The following is a 16,186-nucleotide window of genomic DNA, read 5'->3' as shown; positions in this document are numbered from 1 at the left end:
GCAGGGTTTCACTATGGGGATAATGTGGCGTCTAGGTCTTTGGAAAGATGAACAGGAAAGACCTACATCATCTCCCGAGAATCCTTGTCCCAAGTGTTTATATCTAATCAAATACTCAGGTCAGGGATTGAGAGAGTTTTTCTGTAAAAGGTGCTTTGTGGACCATATTGTGTCAGTCACGACTACTCAGATCTGTCCTAATGCAGAAGTAGAACAATATGTAAATAATTGGTCCATGCAGGGGTTGGTCCTGTGCTTACTCTCAGAGCAAGCAGAGGACCAGGTGTAGCCCGTGGCCACCAGGTGCAGGGCCTAGCCTTAACTTCCATTCAGGGAAGCTGCAGGAGAGTTAGGAGGAAGCCACACCACACTATGAGGAGACAACTTAAACTGAAGTTTAGCGCACAGATCATTTTATCAGATCCCACAAACAACATAGAATGCAACATAACAAACACGAGGGAATCCTGTCCAGTAATGAGACTTACAAGGCAAGCAACTCGACTCAATGCATGAAACTTAACTAAACTGCAGATAAAGAAGAAAAGGAAGAAGAGGAGATAAAAGAGAGAAACTAGACATTCCCTTCAGAACTCAAGAAATTCACACCTTCTTTATGAAGCTGTTGCATTCAGTCATCCTTGTTGGTGCTGGACTTGGAGGGCCAGGTCTTCCTGTGGATCTGGGGTAACATAGCAAGCTTCCGGGAGTGGACGGTCAAGATGCCTATTACCTCTGATAAGTGGTTGAGGAGGAAATGTGCACCAGCCAAACTGTGCACATCAGCCTGAGTGCAGACCACTTTTGACTTATGCTTAGGTGATAAATATAAAGCGTTCATTTCTTCTTCTGTTCTAAATGTTTAAAATAAAACCTTGGGAACAACACAGGGAAGCAATAACCCACTGGAACAAAACCAGGCATAAAGTAAACAAAGCCCTGTATTCTGTTATCCTGAGTTCTCTGTTTCTACCCCAGAAAGTCCCTCATATCCCAGGGCACACAGGAGTCAGGCTCACCTGGGGGTGGGGATGTTCTGGGTGCTTCCCAAGTGCTGTGCACTGAGTCCCTCAGCTGAGAAGCTTCTTACTGGCCAAATAGATTCAGAAGCTTACAGAGGCAAGGAGATGCAAACCCGCGTCCCCTCCCATGCCACATTAAAAGGGAAATGCGTGAAAACCTTATTTGGAAGGGGGAGAGAAAAAGGATTACCTATCTGGGAAGCCAGTCAGAGTGTCAGGCTCCGCAGACAAAGCCTGAGAACTGAGCATCTGCCTTTCTTAATCACCAAAGTGTGCTGCTGGAAACCTTGGAATCTCAGCCTGGCCCCGCTGCTTCCTGAGAGCTCTCTGATTCCCCAGGGACCCATTAAAGGCAGGGGCGGTCTCTGCCCCACTGATTTTGCACAGAGAAGCAGAGGATGGGTTTTTTAAAATTTTAATTTTTGCTTGTCAGTGCTAATCCACTGTGGGATTTTCGAGATAGGCAAGCAGTATTTTTTAGTACCCAAGCAAAACCTTACAGGAAAAGTCATACAGAGGGAAGGAAAATGAACATGTCTCTTTGCCCGCTCTGTGCAAGGAGGTGTCCTGGAGCCGGCTTCCTTCTTTCCGTTCAGCTGTCCAAGATGGACGATGGGGACCCCACCCTCTCCCAGGCCCCTTAGTCTGCTTTCTTTCTCTTGGTGCCCAAGTCCTGCTCCCAGAGTCCAGCTCCCAGCCTGGCCTGCTGCTGGCAGAGCTCCCTCCCTCTTGAGCCTGCTGGTGGACTGGCCCATACCTGTCAAGTCCCGCGCTGGCCCTGGAGTAGGAAACCTGGGCCCCACCTTGCTCCAAACAGGCACAGGGCCGACCTCCAGTTCCCTGAGTTAGGTTTCCTCCAGGCAACCAGGAGGCTGCACACGGGGAACGGTGAGGCTGAGCCCGTTGTCCGAAGGTTGTGCAGAGCAAGTTCCCTTGCAAATCAGACATGGTGACATTAAATAAGCATTAGTTCCCTTGGCCACTTGGATCCCCAGGTCACACGATGACTTTTTTGAATTACAAAGTTTGAACTAAAGAAAGGTTAACATATATCTATGTTCCATGAGCATGTATAAAATCAAATAAGGAGCGTTCATTATCTCCTCCCCCTGTTTAGAGAAGCTTACAGCTGAGCAGGAAGACCTGCGCTTCTCCTTCTTCAGAAAGAAAATATGTTGACATCTGAGCTAGGGGAGCTGAGTCCTTTGTGAATTAAAATATTCTAACGCCATTGTAAGATTACTGTGCATGCACTTGTTGCTGTTAGGTGTTCAATAGTGCAGAACAGAATTCTCTAGTGTGACTCCCAAGGGACGGTGCTGTCATTCGCTCTTGTGAGTATATACTAATATATATGTGTGTGTATATATATATATATATATATATATATATATATATATATAAAATATATAATATATACATTTATATAATATATAAAATTTCTTAATATGCATTTATTTTATATAAGTATGTCTCCATGGTATACATGTGTTCTAGTGTTCCTGTGTATGTATGTGTGTACTACTATTACCATTCTGTTTCTCATTTTTGCTTTATAATATACATTCTAACATTCGTAGCTATATATATATGTATAAAATTTACAATATGGAAATCAGAAGTTATACATGATCTAGATTAAACAAATTTAGTGGGGAATATAGAGATTTTGAAACTGAATAGGTTTTCAAACTCAGTTATTCCTAACGTGGAGTCTCTGCTGATAAATGATAAATTCGATTCTGTTATTGCTCAAATTTATACTTTACTATAACAGCAATTATTTTCCCCTTCCGAGATTCATTGCGAAGGGATCTTCAGAGCGAGTGATCCATTGAGAAGACAAAGGGGTAATGAGTGTCAGGTTCTTTTGAAAGCCGTTCGCCCTCTGGGACTGCCTGGTGTCCGACTCCAGCTCGTCGTTCATCTTTGTGGCTTATTTTCTTCCTTATTTACTTTGATACAAAATAATGGCATCCTTTGTTCGACTGACGGCACGCATCCCTGCACGTCAGATCAAAAGAGGGCCTTTCCTTCTCAGATTTTGCTTTACTTCTGCCACTTAGAATTGGGAATGGATTTCTCTTGCAATTCTCAGCCCAGCTTGTTTCTTGAAAACCTCAACGACAGCAAAAGATATTAACTGTTCCAGTGGGTGAGGGGAAGATCCTGCCTCACTTCTGTTTTCATGGAAGTCAAGCCAGCCAGTATTCATTGTAAAATCCAGGGCACAGGTGCAAATAGAGACAGCACAGTTTTCCCCAAAATAGTCTTTACATGAAAAATGTACTCAAACTTCATTTTATTAACAATTTTATTTTTTTAATTTAATTTTCTTTTTGATTTTTATTCATTTATTTATTTTTTAATTAGTTTTATTTTTTAGATACATGACAGCAGAATGCATCACAATTCTTATTACACATATAGAACAATTTTTCATACCTCTATTTGTATATAAAGTATGTTAGCACCAATTCATGCCTTCATACATGTACTTTGGATAATGATGTCCATCACATTCCTCCATCATTGCTAACCCCCTACCTCTCCCTTCCCCTCCCATCCCTCTATCTAGAGTTCATCAATTCCTCCCATGCTCCCCCTCCCTACCCAACTATGAGTCAGTCACCTTGTATCAGAGAAAACATTCACCATTTGTTTTGGGGGGATTGGCTAACTTCACTTATCATTATCTTCTCCAACTCCATCCATTTACCTGAAAATGCCATGATTTTATTCTCTTTTATTGCTGAGTAATATTCCATTGTGTATATACCACATTTTTTTTTTATCCATTCATTTACTGAAGGGCATCTAGGTTGGTTCCACAGTTTAGCTATTGTGAATTGTGCTGCTATAAACATTGATGTGGCTGTGTCCCTGTGATATGCTGTTTTTAAGTCCTTTGGGTATAGTTTGAGGAGAGGGATAGCTGGGTCAAATGGTTGTTCCATTCCCAGATTTCCAGGAATCTCCATACTGCTTTCCATATTGGCTGCACCAATTTGCAGTCCCACCAGCAATGTATGAGTGTGCCTTTTCCCCCACATCCTCACCAACACTTATTGTTGTTTGTATGCATAATAGCTGCCATTCTGACTGGAGTGAGATGAAATCTCAGAGTAGTTTTGATTTGAATTTCTCTAATTGCTAGTGATGATGAACATTTTTTCATATATTTGTGGATTGATTGAATATCCTCTTCTGAGAAGTGTCTGTTCATGTCCTTGGCCCATTTATTGATTGGATTATTATTTTTTGGTATTTAGCTTTTTGAGTTCTTTTTATATCCTAGAGATTAGTGCTCTATCTGATGTGTGAGGTGTAAAAATTTGCTCCCAGGATGTAGGCTCTCTGTTTACCTCACAGGTTGCTTCTTTTGCTAAGATGACACTTTTTAGTTCGAGTCCATCCTATTTATTGATTCTTGGTTTTAATTCTTGCACTAAGGAAATCAGGGTCTAATCCCACATGATGAAGATTAGGGCCTACTTTTTTTTCTATTAGACACAGAGTGTCTGATTTAATTCCTAGGTCCTTGATCCACTTTGAGTTGAGTTTTGTGCATGGTGAGAGATAGGGGTACAAAATAGAGGATGCAGAGACTAACCCACAAAATAAGATAATTGTAATTTTGTGGGTTAGTCTCTGGGTCCTCTATTTTGTACCATTGGTCTACCAGTCTGTTTTGGTGGTGCTGTTTTTGTTACTATTGCTCTGTGGTGTAGTTTAATGTCTGGTATAGTGATGCCACCTGCTTCACTCTTCATTGCAGGGATTTTTTTAGCTGTTCTAGGTCTCTTATTTTTCCAGATGAGTTTCATGATTGCTTTTTCTAATTCTATGAGGAATTCCATTGGGATTTTGATCGAAATTGCATTCAATCTGTATAGTGCTTTTGGAAGTATGGTCATTTTGATAATGTTAATTCTGCCTACCCAAAAGCAAGGTAGATCTTTCCATCTTTTAGAGTCTTCTTTGATTTTTTCTTTCTTTTTTTTTTCATGGTATAGATCTTTCACCTCTTTCGTTAAGTTGCTTCCTAAGTATTTTATTTTATTTGAGGCTATTGTAAATGGGGTAGTTTTCCTCATTTCCATCTCGGAGGATTTGTCACTGATATACAGAAATGCCTTTGATTTATGGGTGTTGATTTTATAACCTGCTACTTTGCTGAGTTCATTTACTAGTCCTAGAAGTTTTCTGGTGGAGCTTTTAGGGTCTTCTAGCAAATAGTGTTAATTTAAGTTCTTCTTTTCCTATACGTATTCCTTTAATTTCTTTTGTCTGTCTAATTGCTCTGGCCAGTGTTTCGAGAACTATGTTAAATAGAAGTGGTGACAGAGGACATCCCTGTCTTCTTCCAGTTTTTAGAGGGAATGCCTTCAATTTTTCTCCATTTAGAATGATACTGGCCTGGGGCTTAGCATAGATAGCCTTTATGATGTTGAGATATGTTCCTGTTATCCCTAGTTCTTCTAGTGTTTTGAAGATGAAGGGGTGCTGTGTTTTGTGAAATGCCTTTTCTGTGTCTATTGAGATGTTCATATGATTCTTATCTTTGAGTCTATTGATGTGATGAATTATGTTTATTGATATCCTTATGTTGAGCCAACCTTACATCCCTGGAATGAATCCCACTTGATCATGGTGCACAATCTTTTGATGTATTTTTGTATTTGATTTGCCAGAATTTTATTGAGAATTTTTGCATCTATATTCATTAGAGATATTGGTCTAAAGTTTTCTTTCTTTGATGCGTCTTTGCCTGGTTTTGGAATCAGGGTGATATTGGCCTCATAGAATGAGTTTGGAAGTGCTGCTTCTTTTTCTATTTCCTGAAATAAATTGAAGAGTATTGGTATTAGTTCTGCTTTAAAGGTCTTGTAGAAGTTAACTGTGTAACTGTCCGGTCCTGGGCTTTTCTTGGTTGGTAGGTTTCTGATGGTGTCTTCTATTTTATCACTTGATATTGGTCTGTTTAAATTGTGTATATCTTTCTGTTTCAGTCTGAGCAAGTAGTATAACTTAAGAAATTCATCGATGCCTTCGCTATCTTCTATTTTATTGGAGTATAAACTTTCAAAATAATTTCTAATTATCCTCTGTATTTCTGTAGTACCTGTTGTGATTTTTAACTTTTTCATCACATATGCTGGTAATTTGAGTTCTCTCTCTTCTTCTCTTCATTTGTGTAGCTAACAATTGTTAGTGTAGATGTCAATTTTATTTATTTTTTCAAAGAACCAACTTTTTGTTTTGTCAATTTTTTCTCAATTGTTTCTTTTATTTTGATTTTATTGATTTCAGCTCTAATTTTAATTATTTCTTGGCTTCTCCTGCTTTTGATGCTGATTTGTTCTTCCTTTTCTAGGGCTTTGAGATGTAAAGTGGTCATTTATTGTTGTCTTTTTCTTCTTTTAAGGAATGAACTCCATGCAATGAACTTTCCTCTTAGAACTGCTTTCATAATGTCCCATAGATTTTGATATATTGTATCTATATTCTCATTTACTTCTAAGAATTTTTTAATCTCCTCTTTATTGTATTCTGCAACCCATTTTTCATTCAGTAGCATATTGTTTAGTCTCCAGGTGTTCGAATAATTTTTGTTTTTTATTTTTTCATTAATTTCCAATTTATTCCATTATGATCTGATAAAATACTTGGTAATATTTCAACATTTTTGTATTTGCTAAGAGTTGATTTGTGGCATAGTTTATGATCTATTTTAGAGAAGTATCCATGTTCTGCTGAGAAGAAAGTGTATCTGCTTGATGCAGGTTGAAATATTTTATATATGTCAGTTAAGTCTAAGTTATTGATTGCATTTTGAGTTCTATAGATTCCTTATTCAACTTTTATTTTGAAGATCGATCCAGTGGTGACAGAGGTGAGTTAAAGTCACCCAATATTATTGTGTTGTGATCAATTTGACCCTTGAGCTTGAGAAGAATTTGTTTGATGAACATAGCTGCACCATTGTTTGGGGCATATATATTTATGATTGTTATGTCTTGTTGGTGTATGGTTCCCTTGAACAGTATGTAATGTCCATCTTTATTCCTTTTGATTAACTTTGGCTTGAAGTCTACTTTATTTGATATGAGGATGGACACCCCTGCTTGCGTCCGAAGTCCATGTGAGTGGTGTGATTTGTCCCAACCTTTCACCTTTAATCTCTGTGTATCTTTTTCTATTTGATGAGTCTCCTGGAGGCAGCATATTGTTGGTTTTTTTGTGTAATCCAATCTGCTAACCTATGTCTTTTGATTGGTGAGTTTAAGCCATTAACATTCAGGGTTACTATTGAGATATGATTTTAATTTTCAGCCATATTTGTTTATTTTGTTATTTAACTTGACTTTATTTTCCTCTTTGATTAGTTTTTCCTTTAGGATACTACCTCCCTCTGCTGATTTTTATTGCTGTTTTTTGTTTCCTTTTCATGGAATATTTTTCCAAGGATTTTTTTTAGTGTCAATTTTCCAGCTATACATTGTTTTATTTATCATGAAAGTTTTTATTTCATCTTCAAATCTAAAACTTAATTTTTGCTGGATACAAGATTCTTGGTTGGCGCCCATTTTCTTTCAGAGCTTGGTATATGTTGTTCCAGGATCCTCTAGCTTTCAGGGTCTGTGTTGGAGAATCTGCCGTTATCCTAATTGGCTTTCCCTGTATGTAACCTGATTCCTTTCTCTTGTGGCTTTTAAAATTCTCTTCTTATTCTGTATGTTGGGCATTTTCATTATAATGTGTTTTGGTGTGGATCTGTTGTGATTTTGTACATTTGGTGTCCTGTAGGCTTCTTGGATTTGAATTTCCAATTCATTCTTCATGTTTGGAAAATTTTCTGGTATTATTTCATTGAATAGATTGTTCATTCCTTTGGTTTGGACCTCTATGCCTTCCTCTATCCCAATAACTCTTAAATTTGGTATTTTTATGTCATCCCATATTTCTTGAATGTTCTGCTCATGATTTCTTACCATTATCACTGTGTGGCCTATGTTGTTTTAAAGATTATATATTTTGTCTTCCTTGTCTGATGTCCTGCCTTCCAAGTGGTCTACTCTGTTGGTGATGCTTTCATTTGAGCTTTTAATTTGATTTATTATTTCTTTCACTTCAAGGATTTCTGTTTGTCTTTTAGCACCTCTGTCTCCCTGTTGAGGTGATCTTTTGCTTCCCGTATTTGTTTGTGTAGCTCCTTGTTGAAGTGATCTTTCACTACCTGTATTTGCTCATATCTTCCTTGAGTTCACAGAACATTTTAACCAGGTACACCCTGAACTCCTTCTCTGTCATTCCTCCTGCTGTGGCTGCCAGTGATCCTAATGACGTGGTGTGTCATGTGTTTGGGGCACTTTCTTCCCTTGTCTTTTCATGATGCTCACGTGTCTTCCTTCCCAGCTCTGTGGGTCTAGATTGCTGTTGTTCTTACCCTACAGGTTTGTAGTGCTCTTCATGGTTCCAAGATCCCTTCTTTTTGTGGAAGGACAATGTTAACAGATCCCCATATCAACAATAGACCACCTAGGAACAGTTTGTGTCATTAAGGTGTTTACAGTTTAGTCTCAATGTACAGAAATGTTGGATTCAGTTTTTATCTAGAATGTAACCAGTAGTTTTGTAAAAAGGTTTATAGTTTCTGACAGTGGACAATAACCTGGGGGTGGGGCTTAGGATGACAAGCTGAGGAGGTGGGGTGTGAGGATATAGAGTCACTATATCTTAGGAAGTGTGAAGGAGAAATCTAGTGAAGAGGGTTAGTAGCAAGAGAATAGACAGGAAGTAATTTAGGGTAGGCACGTTCGTGGGAAGACAGTAGAGGACTTAAAACAAACACACATGTATATTTAGAAAAATGTTAAAACAGTACAATTTGGAGGGGAAAAGAAAATGAAAGAATAAAAAGAAAAAGAAAAAAGGCATATACAAACCTCTCCATTATATTATTCAGATGACTCAGTCCTCAGAGTCCTATTTCATGCCAAGTTCTTGGTTTCACATATGTTGGGATGTGGGGGGCAGAAGAGAAAAAACCAACCAACCAACCAACCAACAAGAAACTGGAAGGAAGAAGCTGGGATTACAGCTGGCTCTAGGGATCTGGTACCTGGCCACTGGGGATCTGATCTGGGAATTGCCCCCACCTAATATGGGGAGAATGCTGAGTCAAGATGGCCATGGCCTGCTTTCAGTGCGGGGGGGTCTGGTGAAGTGGGGGGTGTCTGGTGAGGTGGGGGTCCTGGTGAGGTGGGGGGGAATGGTGAGGTGGGGGCCTGGTGAGGTGGGGGGTGTCTGGTGAGGTGGGGGGCCTGGTGAGGTGGGGGGTCTGGTGAGGTGGGGGCCTGGTGAGGTGGGGGGGAATGGTGAGGTGGGGGGCCTGGTGAGGTGGGGGGGAATGGTGAGGTGGGGGGCCTGGTGAGGTGGGGGGGAATGGTGAGGTGGGGGGCCTGGTGAGGTGGGGGGCCTGGTGAGGTGGGGGCCTGGTGAGGTGGGGGCCTGGTGAGGTGGGGGGCCTGGTGAGGTGGGGGGCCTGGTGAGGTGGGGGCCTGGTGAGGTGGGGGCCTGGTGAGGTGGGGGGGAATGGTGAGGTGGGGGGGAATGGTGAGGTGGAGGGGCCTGGTGAGGTGGGGGGCCTGGTGATGTGGGGGGTCTGGTGAGGTGGGGGACCTGGTGGTGTGGGGGCCTGGTGAGGTGGGGGCCTGGTGAGGTGGGGAGGCTGGTGAGGTGGGGGGGAATGGTGAGGTGGGGGCCTGGTGAGGTGGGGGGGTCCTGGTGAGGTGGGGGGCCTGGTGAGGTGGGGGGCCTGGTGAGGTGGGGGGCCTGGTGAGGTGGGGGGGCCTGGTGAGGTGGGCGGACCTGGTGAGGTGGGAGGCCTGGTGAGGTGGGGGAGGCCTGGTAAGGTGGGGGGCCTGGTGAGGTGGGGGGGAATGGTGAGGTGGGGGAGCCTGGTGAGGTGGGGGGGAATGGTGAGGTGGGGGCCTGGTGAGGTGGGGGAGCCAGGTGATGGCGTTGTGCTGTGGGTAGGTAGCAGCTGGGTGGCCTGCATGGGAGCGGAGCGAAGTCCTGGCGACCTGCAGATGTGTGGAGGGTGATTCTGCTGAGGCGCTGGAGGAGTCTTGCCTGGACTGGAACTTCCGGCTTTGGGTCCTGCTCCAAGGCGGCGTCCTACTCCAATGCTGAGGCCCGGAGGCCGGCCCAGGGTCACAGAGCTGGCGATTTCTGTAGAGAGCAGCTGGATAGGGGTCCTCCAACACTGTCAGAGGTGCAGTATTCTGACCAGGAGAGATCTGCAGGCACGTTGGCATGGGGCATGAGGCGGCTCATTCCCTTCCTGCTGCCATGTTTTTTTTTTTGTTTTTCCTTTTTAACAATTTCCTATGAAAGTACACTTTAAAAAAATAATATCATGGGCTGGGGATGTGGCTCAAGCCGTAACATACTGGCCTGGCATGCGCGGGGTGCTGCGTTGGATCCTCAGCACCACATAAAATAAAATAAAGATGTTGTGTCCACTGAAAGCTGAAAAATAAGTATTTAAAAATTCTCTCTCTCTCTCTTCTCTCTCTCTTTCTCTTAAAAAAATCACTATGCTTAGTGTAATGTTAAACCTACTAATAATATTATTTTGATAGGAAACCAGTGTTGGATAGTTTATTTTCAGGATGCTAAAAGAAATAAAAATTACTTGGAAATATTGTGACTGTCAGTTCAGGTACTGCTCAACTTCCAACGAGGTTGCATCCTGATAAGCCCACTGTGGGCTGAGACTGTCAGAGGTGGAAATGCTTCCTGTGCTTCCGAAGCTCCTCACCACCTATGCTGGCGGCTTAGTAGCTGGGCACTGAGCAGTCCCACTGGCAGGGCTGAGGGAGCTGTGGCTCATGGTACTGACCTGTGTTGCCAGAGAGAGCTGTACCACCCATGACTAGCTCAGAAAAGGTCCAGATGCAAAGTTGCACGTGGGGTTTCCAGTGGTTTGCTATTGTCTTTGCACCTCTGTGAAGTCAGGGGATGGTGTTCCCTGTGCTTCAGGAGAGTGTGCTACAGTGATGGAGCCACTGCTTCCTGTCCTGTGTGGTTTCTCGTAGAGTGTGGGGGCCACCCTGGGCTGTCTGAATAGCCTCTACTTGGCCTTGGAGCCAAGGAAATTTTGGCCTGGCATTGCAAGTCATTTTGTGGCTTATTATGCAAAGCACGTGGTGACCTCAGTCTTCCCTCGGCTGGAGAGGCTGCTCTTAGCTCTGGACTTGGGCATTACCCACTGGGCTTGGACAGCCCCCCTCCCACCTTACTTGCCAATGGAAGATTCCACTGAAATCCTCTGAAGCTCCCTTGTGTAAATAAAGCAAATGCAGGCTCCTCTCTCTCTCTCTCTTTCCAGAGTGGAAGCAGGGCCCCTAAGGTCGCAGAGCCGTCCCACCCTAGTTTTTCAAGATTATTTCTGTGCCTTGTGATTTTTTGCCATATTTCCCAGCCAGCACATTTCACACAAGGGAAACCAAGTTTCCTGGCCCGCATGGGATGCAGCAGAGAAGAGTAAGAATTGAGAATAGAGTTTTGCAAATTGATTTGTAGGCTATATTAACATTAGAAACCTTATTAAATTACTTATATATGCTCTAATGCATTTATTAGCTATTACTTTTATTAGCTATTACTATAGCTTTTTATTATTATTATTTTTTAGTTGTGACTTCAATTTTGCAGTGAGCCAACTAAACCATGCCCCAACAACGTTTTTCCTTTGTTTTCTTGTTTAAAATGTTCAGGAAAACACATCTGGGAGCTGTTTGGCTAGAACCAGGGGCACCTTCCGAGGTGGCATGGAAAGAGCCTGCCCCGTGTTCAGCTGGGTGGACCACACGCGCTGACCTGCTAACCGCCCTCACACCAGGCAGAGGCACCTCCAGCTTCTTGTTACAGCACCTCACAGAGATTGGCAGCCTGATCCATCCATGGTGTAGTTATGCAGAATTTTCTTTTTAAAAAATGAGACTTAATTATAGATTTAAAATTAATTTTAGAAATATTTTTTGATGAAGTATTCACCTGGGAGATAAAAAATTCATGGCAAGTGTTAAAAAGGTTAAGACAGTACAGCCCCTTGGATTCAGCTTAGTTTACTTGCTTATAAAGAACTGCTTTTTAAAAAAAATTACTGGAATTCATTTCCTCTCTAGTTATTTTCCCAGTAAGTTATGATTGGTAAGCAAGAGTTACCTCAGGTGTTAGGAACATGAGCCCCTGAAGTCTGGGACATGAAGCGTGGTGTCATTCTGTTGTAAAATGCCTGGGTGTAGTTCACGGGTCTTGAGGAAGGCTTTTTAACTGTGTGTGTATAAGTCTCTATTACTAGAAAATGAAGATAGCAATAGAATTCTCAATTTCTTACAGTTTCAGAGCTAGAAGAGACCATCTATGACTATTTAAAGTCAGTGTTGTACCAGGAGAAAGGGCTGATGCCATAGCTCACAGCACTGCCAATATCATCAGCAAAGCCCCTGACACTTTCTCCTCCATATGAATCATTCAAAGGACTTTCCACATATTTTTTAATTTTCTGAAATTTTTCCTCTTATCAATGTCTAGTTTCACTCCACTATGGTAGGAAAAGATGCTTGGTGTGATTTTGATCTTAAATATGTTGCAATTTGTTTGGTGGCCTAAAATATGATCTGTCTTGGAGAAAGTCCTTGGTACACTTAAAGACCAGTCTCCTGTTGTCCAGTTATTTGGAAGCTTAGCCTGACCCAGACACACAGTCTGAGGGCAGTGTGTCTGGTGTTTCCCTGCTGAGTGTCTCTCTGAATGGTCTGTCCAGTGCTCCAAGTACTGTTCAGATCTACTAATATTTACTTTCATAAACTAAGAATTTCAAACAAGATTAAAATGAAAACAAAGAGTTTCCTGTGGATGCAAATAGATCTACTATCAGGATGCACAAGCTAATCCTTAGAGTCTGGCAACTGAGTGGGTGTTCCACTGAGGAGAGGTGGTCTGGAGGTTTTTATAGCAAAAGGGGAAAGAAGGGAGAAGGTGGGGCTCAGCATTCTTGGAGAAGCACCCTCAGCACCCTCTGGAGATAAGCAAGGATTGTGTGAGCCCAGCAATGGGAAACTGACCCAAATCAGGGGGGTTACAGAGATGGCAAGCCCATTAAAATATCTGTGCCATTTTGACAATGTGAATTTGGCCTACCAAGAGCATGGGAGGTGTTTCCTTCTTCAATTTCTTTCTTTATGTTCTGTAGTTTTCATTGTAGAGGCCTTTCACCTCTTTCATTAAGTTGATTCCCAAGGTTTTTTTTAGGCTATTGTGAATGGGGTAGTTTTCCTAATTTCTCTTTCAGTAGATTCATCATGATGTATAGAAAAGTGTTTGATTTATGTGTGTTGATTTTATATCCTGCTACTTTGCTGAATTCATTTATTAGTTCTAGAAGTTTTCTGGTGGAATTCTTTAGATCTTCTACATATAAAATCATGTCATCTGCAGTAGTGATAGTTTGAGTTCTTCTTTACCTATTCATATTTCTTTAATTTCTTTCTTCTAATTGCTCTGGCTAGAGTTTCAAGGATGCTGTTAAATACAAGTGGTGAAAGAGGAAATCTTTGTCTTGTTCCAGTTTTTAGCAGGAATGCTTTCAATTTTTCTCCATTTAGAATGATGCTGGCCTTGGGTTTAGCATATTTAACTTTTCCAATGTTGAGGTATGTTCCTATTATCCCTAGTTTTTCTAGTGTTTTGAACATGAAGGTGTGCTGTATTTTTTCAAATGCTTTTTTCTGCATCTATTGAGGTGATCATATGATTCTTGTTTTTAAGTCTATTGATATTATGTATTGTGTTTTTAGATTTATGTATGTTGGAACAACTTTGCATCTCTGGAATGAACCCCACTGGATTGTGGTGCTCTATTTTTCAAATATATTTTTGTAGTGATTTTCCAGAATTTTATTGAGAATTTTTGCATCTATATTTAACAGGGATGTTGGTCTTACATTTTCTTTCCTTGTGGTGTCTTGTCTAGTTTTGGTATCAGAGTGACATTAGTCTCATAGAATGAGTTTAGAGGTGTTTCCAACCTTTCTATTTCATGGAGTACTAAGAGTTTTACAGATTTAATGCAATTTCTATTAAAATCCCAATGACATTCCTCATAGAACTAGAGAAAGCAATCATGGAATTCATTTGGAAAAATAAGAGACTCAGAATAGCCAAAGCAATCCTTACCAAGAAGAATAAAGCAGGAAGCATCACAACACCAGACCTTAAACTATACCACAGAGCCGTAGTAACAAAAACAGCTGATATTGACACCAAAACAGGCACACAGGCCAGTGGTACAGAATAGAGGACCCAGAGGCAAACCACATAAATACAGTTGTCTCATACTAGAAAAAGGTGCCAAAAACATTCACTGGAGAAAAGAGAGCCTATTCAACAAATGGTGCTGGGAAAAATGAAAAGCCACATGGAGCAAAATGATATTAAACCCCCATCTCTCTTCCTGCACCAAACTGAACTCAATGGGGACCAAACACTTATGCACTAGAACAGAGACTCTGCACCTAATAGAAGAAAAAATATAACCAAATCTCCACCATGTCAGCTTAGAATCTGACTTCATTAATGAGACTCCTAAAATGCAAGAAGTAAAATCAATAATGAACAAACGGGAAGGATTCCAATGGAAAAGCTTCTTTTCAGCCAAGAAAACAATAATGTGAAGAGAGAGCCTACAGATTAGGAGAGAATTTTTACCATACACACCTCAGATAGAGAATTATTCTCTGGGATATATAAAGAACTAAAAAACTCTCAACACACGAAGAAGAAGAAGAAGAAGAAGAAGAAGAAGGAGGAGGAGGAGGAGGAGGAGGAGGAGGAGGAGGAGGAGGAGGAGGAGGAGGAGGAGGAGGAGGAGGAGGAGGATGATCAATAAATGGGCAAAGGAACTAAACAGACACTTCACAGATGAAAAAATATATTCAATTAACAAATGAATGAAAAAGTATTCAATATCTTTATCAATTAGAGAAATTCAAATCAAAATTACTCTAACATTTCATATCACCCCAGTCAGAATGGCAATTATTAAAAATACAAGTACTAATAAATGTTGGCGAGGATGTGGGGGGAAAGGTACACTCATACATTGCTGGTGGGACTGCAAATTGGTGCAACCACTATGGAAAGCAGTATAGAGATTTCTCAGAACACTTGGAATGGAACCACCATTTGTCCCAGCTATCCCACTCCTTGGTTTATACCTAAAGGGCTTAAAATCAGCGTACTACAATGATTCAGCCACATCAATGTTACAGCAGTTCAAATCACAACAGTTAAATTATGGAAATAACCTAGGTGTTCTTCAGCAGATGAATAGATAAAAATTGTGTTATATATATACACAATGAGATATTACTCAGTCTTAAAGAAGATGAAATGATGGCATTTGCTGGTAAATGGATCATGCTAAGCAAAATAAGACAAGCCCCCCCAAACCAAAGGCTGAGTGTTTTCTCTAATATGTAGATGCTGATTCATGCTAGGTTAGAATGGAGTTACTTTAGATTAGGTAGAGGGGAGTGAAAGGAGGGGAAGGGGCAGGGGATAGGAAGGAGAGTAGAAGGAATCAGACATTATCACCCTTTGTTTATATATGACCACAGGACCAGTGTGATTCTGCATCATGTACAACCCGAAGAGTGAGAAATTATACTCCGTTTATGAATGATGTGTCAAAGTGCATCTTACTGTCATGTATGACTAATTAGACAAAAAAATTATTTGTGCCAAGGACAGACTGGTCACTCCAGACCAGTGGAGACCTGAAGGCCTTGGATAAAGTGTGAAAATTGTTTCATTTTCAGTTCTAAACACAGTATGTGTGGAGCACTTGTGCCTGTAAGCAAATCTGTTCTGTTCTGACTTTTATTTTATGGCTTTATGTATTTATTTGCTCTTATGTTGGGTGCACATGCATGTAAAATTGCTACATCTTCCTGATGAATCGACCTTTTTATAATTATATAATAACGTTCTTTATCTCTTTTTACAATTTTTGATGTAAGTCCATTTTTGTCTAAGCTTAATAACTCTGCTCTCTTTGGTTTCCATTTGCATTGGACATCTTATTTCAT

Source organism: Ictidomys tridecemlineatus, chromosome 12 (genome assembly GCF_052094955.1).
Source record: "Ictidomys tridecemlineatus isolate mIctTri1 chromosome 12, mIctTri1.hap1, whole genome shotgun sequence".
In the NCBI taxonomy this organism is placed as follows: domain Eukaryota; kingdom Metazoa; phylum Chordata; class Mammalia; order Rodentia; family Sciuridae; genus Ictidomys; species Ictidomys tridecemlineatus.
Note: the sequence above shows the minus strand (reverse complement) of the source record.